A 12,500-nucleotide genomic window follows, 5' to 3' on the forward strand; every position below is an offset into this window, starting at 1 on the left:
GTGACTGCTGAAGCCGACATTGAGACCTCTAACGCGGGTAGCTCGGCAGGATTTGACCCGGCGGTTCTGCCGAAGGTCTCACCTTCGAGGGGGGAGCGTCCCGCGTGTTCAGGCCGAATATCGTGCATTGTTAACGGCGGGAAGTGTTCCAAACGTGAATGGGATTGAATGTGACTGCTGAAGCCGACATTGAGACCTCTAACGCGGGTAGCTCGGCCGGATTTGACCCGGCGGTTCTGGCGACGGTCTCGCCTTCGAGGGGGGAGCGTCCCGCGTGTTCAGGCCGAATTTTGTGCATTTCCATCGGCGGGAAGAGGTCCAAACGGGAATGGGATTGAATGTGACTGCTGAAGCCGACATTGAGACCTCTAACGCGGGTAGCTCGGCAGGATTTGACCCGGCGGTTCTGCCGAAGGTCTCACCTTCGAGGGGGGAGCGTCCCGCGTGTTCAGGCCGAATATCGTGCATTGTTAACGGCGGGAAGTGTTCCAAAAGGGAATGGGATTGAATGTGACTGCTGAAGCCGACATTGAGACCTCTAACGCGGGTAGCTCAGCCGGATTTGACCCGGCGGTTCTGGCGACGGTCTCGCCTTCGAGGGGGGAGCGTCCCGCGTGTTCAGGCCGAATTTTGTGCATTTCCATCGGCGGGAAGAGGTCCAAACGGGAATGGGATTGAATGTGACTGCTGAAGCCGACATTGAGACCTCTAACGCGGGTAGCTCGGCCGGATTTGACCCGGCGGTTCTGCCGAAGGTCTCACCTTCGAGGGGGGAGCGTCCCGCGTGTTCAGGCCGAGTTTTGTGCATTTCCATCGGCGGGAAGAGGTCCAAACGGGAATGGGATTGAATGTGACTGCTGAAGCCGACATTGAGACCTCTAACGCGGGTAGCTCGGCCGGATTTGACCCGGCGGTTCTGCCGAAGGTCTCACCTTCGAGGGGGGAGCGCCCACCGTGTACAGGCCGATTTTCATGCATTTCCAACCGTGGGAAGGGGTCCGAAAGGGGATGGGGGTGAACGTGACTGCTCAACCCGACTTTGAGACCTGTAACGCGGGTAGCTCAGCCGGATTTGACCCGGCGGTTCTGGCGACGGTCTCGCCTTCGAGGGGGGAGCGTCCCGCGTGTTCAGGCCGAATTTTGTGCATTTCCATCGGCGGGAAGAGGTCCAAACGGGAATGGGATTGAATGTGACTGCTGAAGCCGACATTGAGACCTCTAACGCGGGTAGCTCGGCCGGATTTGACCCGGCGGTTCTGCCGAAGGTCTCACCTTCGAGGGGGGAGCGTCCCGCGTGTTCAGGCCGAATTTTGTGCATTTCCATCGGCGGGAAGAGGTCCAAACGGGAATGGGATTGAATGTGACTGCTGAAGCCGACATTGAGACCTCTAACGCGGGTAGCTCGGCCGGATTTGACCCGGCGGTTCTGCCGAAGGTCTCACCTTCGAGGGGGGAGCGCCCACCGTGTACAGGCCGATTTTCATGCATTTCCAACCGTGGGAAGGGGTCCGAAAGGGGATGGGGGTGAACGTGACTGCTCAACCCGACTTTGAGACCTGTAACGCGGGTAGCTCAGCCGGATTTGACCCGGCGGTTCTGGCGACGGTCTCGCCTTCGAGGGGGGAGCGCCCCGCGTGTTCAGGCCGAATTTTGTGCATTTCCATCGGCGGGAAGAGGTCCAAACGGGAATGGGATTGAATGTGACTGCTGAAGCCGACATTGAGACCTCTAACGCGGGTAGCTCGGCAGGATTTGACCCGGCGGTTCTGCCGAAGGTCTCACCTTCGAGGGGGGAGCGCCCACCGTGTACAGGCCGATTTTCATGCATTTCCAACCGTGGGAAGGGGGCCGAAAGGGGATGGGGGTGAATGTGACTGCTCAACCCGACTTTGAGGCATCTAACCCGGGTAGCTCAGCCGGGTTTGACCCGGCGGTTCTGCCGACTGCCTCGCCTTCGAGGGGGGAGCGTCCCCCGTGTACAGGCCGATTTTCATGCATTTCGAACCGTGGGAAGTGGCCCAAAAGGGGATGGGGGTGAATGTGACTGCTCAACCCGACTTTGGCGCTTCCGAGCCGGGTAGCCCGGCCGGGTTTGACCCGGCGGTTCTGCCGTCGGTCTCGCCTTCGAGGGCGGAGCCTCCCCCGTGTACAGGCCGATTTTCATGCATTTGCAACGGTGGGAAGTTGCCCAAAAGTCGATGGGAGTGAATGTGACTGCTCAACCCGACTTTGAGACTTTTAAGCCGGGTAGCTCAGCCGGGTTTGACCCGGCGGTTCTGCCGACGGTCTCGCCTTCGAGGGGGGAGCCTCCCCCGTGTACAGGCCGATTTTCGTGCATTTCCAACGGTGGGAAGAGGTTCAAAAGGGGATGGGAGTGAATGTGACTGCTCAACCCGACTCTGAGGCTTCTAACCCGGGTAGCTCGGCCGGGTTTGATCCGGCGGTTCTGCCGACGGTCTCGTCTTCGAGGCCGGTGCCTCCCCCGTGTACAGGCCGATTTTCGTGCATTTCCAACGGTGGGAAGTGGTCCAAAAGGGAATGGGGGTGGACGTGTCTGCTCATACCGACTTTGAGACTTGTAAGCCGGGTAGCTCAGCCGGGTTTGACCCGGCGGTTCTGCCGACGGTCTCGCCTTCGAGGGGGGAGCCTCCCCCGTGTACAGGCCGATTTCCGTGCATTTCCAACGGTGGGAAGAGGTTCAAAAGGGGATGGGAGTGAATGTGACTGCTCAACCCGACTCTGAGGCTTCTAACCCGGGTAGCTCGGCCGGGTTTGATCCGGCGGTTCTGCCGACGGTCTCGTCTTCGAGGCCGGTGCCTCCCCCGTGTACAGGCCGATTTTCGTGCATTTCCAACGGTGGGAAGAGGTTCAAAAGGGGATGGGGGTGAATGCGACTGCTCAACCCGACTCTGAGGCTTCTAACCCGGGTAGCCCGGCCGGGTTTGACCCGGCGGTTCTGCCGTCGGTCTCGCCTTCGAGGGCGGAGCCTCCCCCGTGTACAGGCCGATTTTCATGCATTTGCAACGGTGGGAAGTTGCCCAAAAGTCGATGGGAGTGAATGTGACTGCTCAACCCGACTTTGAGACTTTTAAGCCGGGTAGCTCAGCCGGGTTTGACCCGGCGGTTCTGCCGACGGTCTCGCCTTCGAGGGGGGAGCCTCCCCCGTGTACAGGCCGATTTTCGTGCATTTCCAACGGTGGGAAGAGGTTCAAAAGGGGATGGGAGTGAATGTGACTGCTCAACCCGACTCTGAGGCTTCTAACCCGGGTAGCTCGGCCGGGTTTGATCCGGCGGTTCTGCCGACGGTCTCGTCTTCGAGGCCGGTGCCTCCCCCGTGTACAGGCCGATTTTCGTGCATTTCCAACGGTGGGAAGTGGTCCAAAAGGGAATGGGGGTGGACGTGTCTGCTCATACCGACTTTGAGACTTGTAAGCCGGGTAGCTCAGCCGGGTTTGTTCCGGCGGTTCTGCCGACGGTCTCGTCATCGAGGGGGGAGCCTCCCCCGTGTCCAGGCCGATTTTCATGCATTTCCAACCGTGGGCAGTGGTCCAAAAGGGAATGGGGGTGAATGTGACTGCTCATACCGACTTTGAGACTTTTAAGCCGGGTAGCTCAGCCGGGTTTGACCCGGCGGTTCTGCCGACGGTCTCGCCTTCGAGGGGGGAGCGTCCCCCGTGTTCAGGCCGAATTTTGTGCATTTCGAACCGTGGGAAGTTGCCCAAAAGTCGATGGGAGTGAATGTGACTGCTCAACCCGACTTTGAGACTTGTAAGCCGGGTAGCTCAGCCGGGTTTGACCCGGCGGTTCTGCCGACGGTCTCGTCTTCGAGGCGGGTGCCTCCCCCGTGTACAGGCCGATTTTCATGCATTTCGTACCGTGGGAAGCGGTCCAAAAGGGGATGGGAGTGAACGTGACTGCTCATACCGACTTTGGCGCTTCCGAGCCGGGTAGCTCAGCCGGGTTTGACCCGGCGGGTCTGCCGACGGTCTCGCCTTCGAGGGGGGAGCGTCCCCCGTGTTCAGGCCGAATCTTGTGCATTTCGAACCGTGGGAAGTTGCCCAAAAGTCGATGGGAGTGAATGTGACTGCTCAACCCGACTTTGAGACTTGTAAGCCGGGTAGCTCAGCCGGGTTTGACCCGGCGGTTCTGCCGACGGTCTCGTCTTCGAGGCGGATGCCACCCCCGTGTACAGGCCGATTTTCGTGCATTTCCAACCGTGGGAAGTGGTCTAAAAGTCGATGGGAGTGAACGTGACTGCTCAACCCGACTCTGAGGCTTCTAACCCGGGTAGCTCGGCCGGGTTTGACCCGGCGGTTCTGCCGACGGTCTCGTCTTCGAGGCGGGTGCCTCCCCCGTGTACAGGCCGATTTTCGTGCATTTCGAACCGTGGGAAGTGGTCTAAAAGTCGATGGGAGTGAACGTGACTGCTCAACCCGACTTTGAGACTTGTAAGCCGGGTAGCTCAGCCAGGTTTGACCCGGCGGTTCTGCCGACGGTCTCGCCTTCGAGGGCGGACCCTCCCCCGTGTACAGGCCGGTTTTCGTGCATTTCGAACCGTGGGAAGTGATCCAAAAGGGAATGGGGGTGAACGTGACTGCCCAACCCGGCTTTGAGACTTGTAAGCCGGGTAGCTCAGCCGGGTTGGACCCGGCGGTTCTGCCGACGGTCTCGACTTCGAGGCGGGTGCCTCCCCCGTGTACAGGCCGATTTTCATGCATTTGCAACGGTGGGAAGTTGCCCAAAAGTCGATGGGAGTGAATGTGACTGCTCAACCCGACTTCGAGACTTGTAAGCCGGGTAGCTCAGCCGGGTTTGACCCGGCGGTTCTGCCGACGGTCTCGCCTTCGAGGGGGGAGCCTCCCCCGTGTACAGGCCGATTTTCGTGCATTTCCAACGGTGGGAAGAGGTTCAAAAGGGGATGGGAGTGAATGTGACTGCTCAACCCGACTTTGGCGCTTCCGAGCCGGGTAGCTCAGCCGGGTTTGACCCGGCGGGTCTGCCGACGGTCTCGTCTTCGAGGCGGGTGCCTCCCCCGTATACAGGCCGATTTTCATGCATTTCGAACCGTGGGAAGTGGTCCAAAAGGGAATGGGGGTGGACGTGTCTGCTCATACCGACTTTGAGACTTGTAAGCCGGGTAGCTCAGCCGGGTTTGTTCCGGCGGTTCTGCCGACGGTCTCGTCTTCGAGGCGGGTGCCTCCCCCGTGTACAGGCCGATTTTCGTGCATTTCGAACCGTGGGAAGTGGTCCAAAAGGGGATGGGAGTGAATGTGACTGCTCAACCCGACTTTGGCGCTTCCGAGCCGGGTAGCTCAGCCGGGTTTGACCCGGCGGGTCTGCCGACGGTCTCGTCTTCGAGGCGGGTGCCTCCCCCGTATACAGGCCGATTTTCATGCATTTCGAACCGTGGGAAGTGGTCCAAAAGGGAATGGGGGTGGACGTGTCTGCTCATACCGACTTTGAGACTTGTAAGCCGGGTAGCTCGGCCGGGTTTGACCCGGCGGTTCTGCCGACGGTCTCGTCTTCGAGGCGGGTGCCTCCCCCGTGTACAGGCCGATTTTCGTGCATTTCGAACCGTGGGAAGTGGTCTAAAAGTCGATGGGAGTGAACGTGACTGCTCAACCCGACTTTGAGACTTGTAAGCCGGGTAGCTCAGCCAGGTTTGACCCGGCGGTTCTGCCGACGGTCTCGCCTTCGAGGGCGGACCCTCCCCCGTGTACAGGCCGGTTTTCGTGCATTTCGAACCGTGGGAAGTGATCCAAAAGGGAATGGGGGTGAACGTGACTGCCCAACCCGGCTTTGAGACTTGTAAGCCGGGTAGCTCAGCCGGGTTGGACCCGGCGGTTCTGCCGACGGTCTCGACTTCGAGGCGGGTGCCTCCCCCGTGTACAGGCCGATTTTCATGCATTTGCAACGGTGGGAAGTTGCCCAAAAGTCGATGGGAGTGAATGTGACTGCTCAACCCGACTTCGAGACTTGTAAGCCGGGTAGCTCAGCCGGGTTTGATCCTGCGGTTCTGCCGACGGTCTCGCCTTCGAGGGGGGAGCCTCCCCCGTGTTCAGTCCGATTTCCATGCATTTCCAACCGTGGGAAGTTGCCCAAAAGGGGATGGGAGTGAATGTGACTGCTCAACCCGACTTTGGCGCTTCCGAGCCGGTTAGCACAGCCGGGTTTGACCCGGCGGTTCTGCCGACAGTCTCCTCTTCGAGGCGGGTGCCTCCCCCGTGTACAGGCCGATTTCCGTGCATTTCGAACCGTGGGAAGTGGTCCAAACGTCGATGGGAGTGAATGTGACTGCTCAACCCGACTTTGGCGCTTCCGAGCCGGGTAGCTCAGCCGGGTTTGACCCGGCGGTTCTGCCGACGGTCTCGTCTTCGAGGCGGGTGCCTCCCCCGTGTACAGGCCGATTTTCATGCATTTGGAACCGTGGGAAGTGGTCCAAAAGGGAATGGGGGTGGACGTGACTGCTCATACCGACTTTGAGACTTGTAAGCCGGGTAGCTCGGCCGGGTTTGACCCGGCGGTTCTGCCGACGGTCTCGCCTTCGAGGGGGGAGCCTCCCCCGTGTTCAGTCCGATTTTCGTGCATTTCCCACGGTGGGAAATGGTATCTTTCATTACGGGGACAAGGGTCTGAAGCGGTGAAGTCAGTAACCGGCATAGTTAAGGAAAGGGTTCGAATTTTCTCAACAGTACGAAAAAAGTGAGCAGGGAAGCTAGAGAAGGTGTCAGTGAGTCCCAAACGAGTGAACCGCAAAACTTAGGGAAATGCCCGAAAGCGTTTTAAAGGGTGAAATCGGGAACGAGGAAATGATGGGAAAGTGCCTGAAAGTGCTAAATGAGTAAACAGAAAAACGAAGAAAAATGTTTGAAAAGAAGAAGTGAGTAACCAGGAAAACTTAGAAAAATGTTCAAAACGAAGAAATCAGTAACCAGGAAAACTTAGAAAAATGATCAAAAAGAAGAAATGAGTAACCAGGAAAACTTAGAAAAATGTTTAAAAAGAAGAAATCAGTAACCAGGAAAACTTAGGAAAATGTTTAAAAAGAAGAAATCAGTAACCAGAAAAACTGCGAAAAATGTTTAAAAAGAAGAAATGAGTAACCAGAAAAACTTAGAAAAATGTTTAAAAAGAAGAAATCAGTAACCAGGAAAACTTAGAAAAATGTTTAAAAAGAAGAAATCAGTAACCAGGAAAACTTAGAAAAATGTTTAAAAAGAAGAAATCAGTAACCAGGAAAACTTAGAAAAATGTTATAAAAGAAGAAGTGAGTAACCAGAAAAACTTAGAAAAATGTTTAAAAAGAAGAAATCAGTAACCAGAAAAACTGCGAAAAATGTTTAAAAAGAAGAAATCAGTAACCAGACAAACTGCGAAAAATGTTTAAAAAGAAGAAATCAGTAACCAGGAAAACTTAGAAAAATGTTTAAAAAGAAGAAGTGAGTAACCAGAAAAACTTAGAAAAATGTTTAAAAAGAAGAAATCAGTAACCAGAAAAACTTAGAAAAATGTTTAAAAAGAAGAAATCAGTAACCAGAAAAACTGCGAAAAATGTTTAAAAAGAAGAAATCAGTAACCAGGAAAACTTAGAAAAATGTTTAAAAAGAAGAAATCAGTAACCAGAAAAACTGCGAAAAATGTTTAAAAAGAAGAAATCAGTAACCAGGAAAACTTAGAAAAATGTTTAAAAAGAAGAAATCAGTAACCAGAAAAACTTAGAAAAATGTTTAAAAAGAAGAAATGAGTAACCAGAAAAACTTAGAAAAATGTTTAAAAAGAAGAAATCAGTAACCAGAAAAACGGCGAAAAATGTTTAAAAAGAAGAAATCAGTAACCAGAAAAACTTAGAAAAATGTTTAAAAAGAAGAAGTGAGTAACCAGAAAAACTTAGAAAAATGTTTAAAAAGAAGAAATGAGTAACCAGAAAAACTTAGAAAAATGTTTAAAAAGAAGAAATCAGTAACCAGAAAAACTTAGAAAAATGTTTAAAAAGAAGAAATGAGTAACCAGAAAAACTTAGAAAAATGCTTAAAAAGAAGAAATCAGTAACCAGAAAAACGGCGAAAAATGTTTAAAAAGAAGAAATCAGTAACCAGAAAAACGGCGAAAAATGTTTAAAAAGAAGAAATCAGTAACCAGACAAACTGCGAAAAAATGTTTAAAAAGAAGAAATCAGTAACCAGAAAAACTGCGAAAAATGTTTAAAAAGAAGAAATCAGTAACCAGGAAAACTTAGAAAAATGTTTAAAAAGAAGAAATGAGTAACCAGGAAAACTTAGAAAAATGTTTAAAAAGAAGAAATGAGTAACCAGGAAAACTTAGAAAAATGTTTAAAAAGAAGAAATCAGTAACCAGAAAAACTTAGAAAAATGTTTAAAAAGAAGAAATCAGTAACCAGAAAAACTTAGAAAAATGTTTAAAAAGAAGAAATGAGTAACCAGAAAAACTTAGAAAAATGTTTAAAAAGAAGAAATGAGTAACCAGAAAAACTTAGAAAAATGTTTAAAAAGAAGAAATCAGTAACCAGAAAAACGGCGAAAAATGTTTAAAAAGAAGAAGTGAGTAACCAGAAAAACTTAGAAAAATGTTTAAAAAGAAGAAATGAGTAACCAGAAAAACTTAGAAAAATGTTTAAAAAGAAGAAATCAGTAACCAGAAAAACTTAGAAAAATGTTTAAAAAGAAGAAATGAGTAACCAGAAAAACTTAGAAAAATGTTTAAAAAGAAGAAATCAGTAACCAGAAAAACGGCGAAAAATGTTTAAAAAGAAGAAATCAGTAACCAGAAAAACGGCGAAAAATGTTTAAAAAGAAGAAATCAGTAACCAGACAAACTGCGAAAAATGTTTAAAAAGAAGAAATCAGTAACCAGAAAAACTTAGAAAAATGTTTAAAAAGAAGAAATCAGTAACCAGGAAAACTTGGAAAAAAACACTTAGAAAAATTTTCAGCAAAGTGTGAAAAATATTCTAAGTGTCAGCGGAGGAAAATGCTGCAGCATCGGGAAAGATTCGCAAACTTACACCGAACATGTGCTCCGAAGTGCCGGAGGAATTGGGTGAATTGAGCCCGGCAAATGGCCAGCTGTCGTTTTGTGCCTGCAGCCCGAAAACTTTAACTTTGTCTGTCGCGGAAGTCCGGACCGAGAAAAATCCAAACGGTTTTGACCGGACCGAGTTCCAGACCGATGCAGTCAAATTTGGAATTCAGACCCATTCAGTGCCACTTGTAGTTTTTCCGCAGTGAGGTTGGCGGGGTACCCGGAGATATATGGGAACACGATTTTTAGAACAAAATGGCGGCGCGGGACCGTTCTGAAAGGCATCCGAAAAACGGTTCCACGGGCATAGCACTTTAATGACAGGTATGAGTGCATGCCGGAGAGCTCTTGGAAGTCGAATTTTTGACACTTTGTCAATTTTTTGACAGATTTGACAAACTCTTTCTGTCTGTTCTAAGAGTCAGTCAGAGACTTGTGCGGCGGTCTTTTGACACTATTGGAGGGCGGGCAAACCCCACGTTGACTCCGGCCGTCCCTCCACAGGCGCTCGTGTCCAAAATGAAGGCGAGAGACGCGAGTGGCCTGGTTCCCTTGGGTGTTGCCAAGAAGGCTGCGGGCTGACCGTTGCCTGAGCACTCCCTAAAGCCTCTTGTGATGAGAGCAGACCTCGCCTGCCGCACGACCGGCTCTGGGAGTCGTTGGGCCGCTATTTGTGAATAGTCTGGTCCTCCTCTGCCACCCGGACAAGCGCGATGGCTCTGCCGCCCTGCGGTGCTCGTCACCCAGGTTTGGGGAACACGATACTCGTAACAAAAATAAAAGGCGGCTCGGGACCTGCAGGCGAAAGGGGTCCCGTGGTGCTAAGCACGTCGACTTCGGGTCTCGGTGCAAGCCGGAGAGCTCACGGAAGTCTAAAGTTTTCGGCACGTGGTCGAATCTTTTCAAAGGCTTACCCGGCTCTTTCCGTCCATTCTGAGAGTAAGTCAGAGGCCGGTGCGGAGGTCTCTTGACAATCGGAGGGGGTGGTGGCCCTCCGCAGGCGCTCGTGTCGAAAATGAAGGCGAGAGACGCGAGTGGCCTGGTTCCCCTGGGTGTTGCCAGGAAGGCTGCGGGCTGACCCTTGCCTGAGCACTCCCTAAAGCCTCTTGTGATGAGAGCAGACCTCGCGCGCCGCACGACCGGCTCTGGGAGTCGTTGGGCCGCTATCTGTGAATAGTCTGGTCCTCCTCTGCCACCCGGCCAAGTGCGATGGCTCTGCCGCCCTGCGGTGCTCGTCACGCAGGTATGGGGCACACGATGCTCGTAACAGCAAATAAAGGCGGCTCGGGACCTGCAGGCGAAAGGGGTCCCGTGGTGCTTAGCACGTCGACTTCGGGTCTCGGTGCAAGCCGGAGAGCTCACGGAAGTCTAAAGTTTTCGGCACGTGGTCGAATCTTTTGAAAGGCTTACCCGGCTCTTTCCGTCCATTCTGAGAGTCAGTCAGAGGCCGGTGCGGCGGTCTATTGACGACCGGAGGCTCCCATGGGTGTTGCGATGAGGGTGGAGGGCACAGAACCTTGCCTTAGCACTCCCTAATAAAGCCTCTTGTGAAGAGAGCAGACCTCGCGCGCCGCACGACCGGCTCTGGGAGTCGTTGGGCCGCTATCTGTGAATAGTCGGGTCCTCCTCTGCCACCCGGCCAAGTGCGATGGCTCTGCCGCCCTGCGGTGCTCGTCACGCAGGTATGGGGCACACGATGCTCGTAACAGCAAATAAAGGCGGCTCGGGACCTGCAGGCGAAAGGGGTCCCGTGGTGCTTCGCACGTCGACTTCGGGTCTCGGTGCAAGCCGGAGAGCTCACGGAAGTCTAAAGTTTTCGGCACGTGGTCGAATCTTTTGAAAGGCTTACCCGGCTCTTTCCGTCCATTCTGAGAGTCAGTCAGAGGCCGGTGCGGCGGTCTATTGACGACCGGAGGCTCCCATGGGTGTTGCGATGAGGGTGGAGGGCACAGAACCTTGCCTTAGCACTCCCTAATAAAGCCTCTTGTGAAGAGAGCAGACCTCGCGCGCCGCACGACCGGCTCTGGGAGTCGTTGGGCCGCTATCTGTGAATAGTCTGGTCCTCCTCTGCCACCCGGCCAAGTGCGATGGCTCTGCCGCCCTGCGGTGCTCGTCACGCAGGTATGGGGCACACGATGCTCGTAACAGCAAATAAAGGCGGCTCGGGACCTGCAGGCGAAAGGGGTCCCGTGGTGCTTCGCACGTCGACTTCGGGTCTCGGTGCAAGCCGGAGAGCTCACGGAAGTCTAAAGTTTTCGGCACGTGGTCGAATCTTTTGAAAGGCTTACCCGGCTCTTTCCGTCCATTCTGAGAGTCAGTCAGAGGCCGGTGCGGCGGTCTATTGACGACCGGAGGCTCCCATGGGTGTTGCGATGAGGGTGGAGGGCACAGAACCTTGCCTTAGCACTCCCTAATAAAGCCTCTTGTGAAGAGAGCAGACCTCGCGCGCCGCACGACCGGCTCTGGGAGTCGTTGGGCCGCTATCTGTGAATAGTCGGGTCCTCCTCTGCCACCCGGCCAAGTGCGATGGCTCTGCCGCCCTGCGGTGCTCGTCACGCAGGTATGGGGCACACGATGCTCGTAACAGCAAATAAAGGCGGCTCGGGACCTGCAGGCGAAAGGGGTCCCGTGGTGCTTCGCACGTCGACTTCGGGTCTCGGTGCAAGCCGGAGAGCTCACGGAAGTCTAAAGTTTTCGGCACGTGGTCGAATCTTTTGAAAGGCTTACCCGGCTCTTTCCGTCCATTCTGAGAGTCAGTCAGAGGCCGGTGCGGCGGTCTATTGACGACCGGAGGCTCCCATGGGTGTTGCGATGAGGGTGGAGGGCACAGAACCTTGCCTTAGCACTCCCTAATAAAGCCTCTTGTGAAGAGAGCAGACCTCGCGCGCCGCACGACCGGCTCTGGGAGTCGTTGGGCCGCTATCTGTGAATAGTCGGGTCCTCCTCTGCCACCCGGCCAAGTGCGATGGCTCTGCCGCCCTGCGGTGCTCGTCACGCAGGTATGGGGCACACGATGCTCGTAACAGCAAATAAAGGCGGCTCGGGACCTGCAGGCGAAAGGGGTCCTGTGGTGCTTCGCACGTCGACTTCGGGTCTCGGTGCAAGCCGGAGAGCTCACGGAAGTCTAAAGTTTTCGGCACGTGGTCGAATCTTTTGAAAGGCTTACCCGGCTCTTTCCGTCCATTCTGAGAGTCAGTCAGAGGCCGGTGCGGCGGTCTATTGACGACCGGAGGCTCCCATGGGTGTTGCGATGAGGGTGGAGGGCACAGAACCTTGCCTTAGCACTCCCTAATAAAGCCTCTTGTGAAGAGAGCAGACCTCGCGCGCCGCACGACCGGCTCTGGGAGTCGTTGGGCCGCTATCTGTGAATAGTCTGGTCCTCCTCTGCCACCCGGCTAAGTGCGATGGCTCTGCCGCCCTGCGGTGCTCGTCACCCAGGATTCCAACCCGGACCTGCGAGC

The sequence above is a fragment of the Chiloscyllium punctatum genome, unplaced genomic scaffold, assembly GCF_047496795.1.
Source record: "Chiloscyllium punctatum isolate Juve2018m unplaced genomic scaffold, sChiPun1.3 scaffold_955, whole genome shotgun sequence".
Lineage (NCBI taxonomy): Eukaryota > Metazoa > Chordata > Chondrichthyes > Orectolobiformes > Hemiscylliidae > Chiloscyllium > Chiloscyllium punctatum.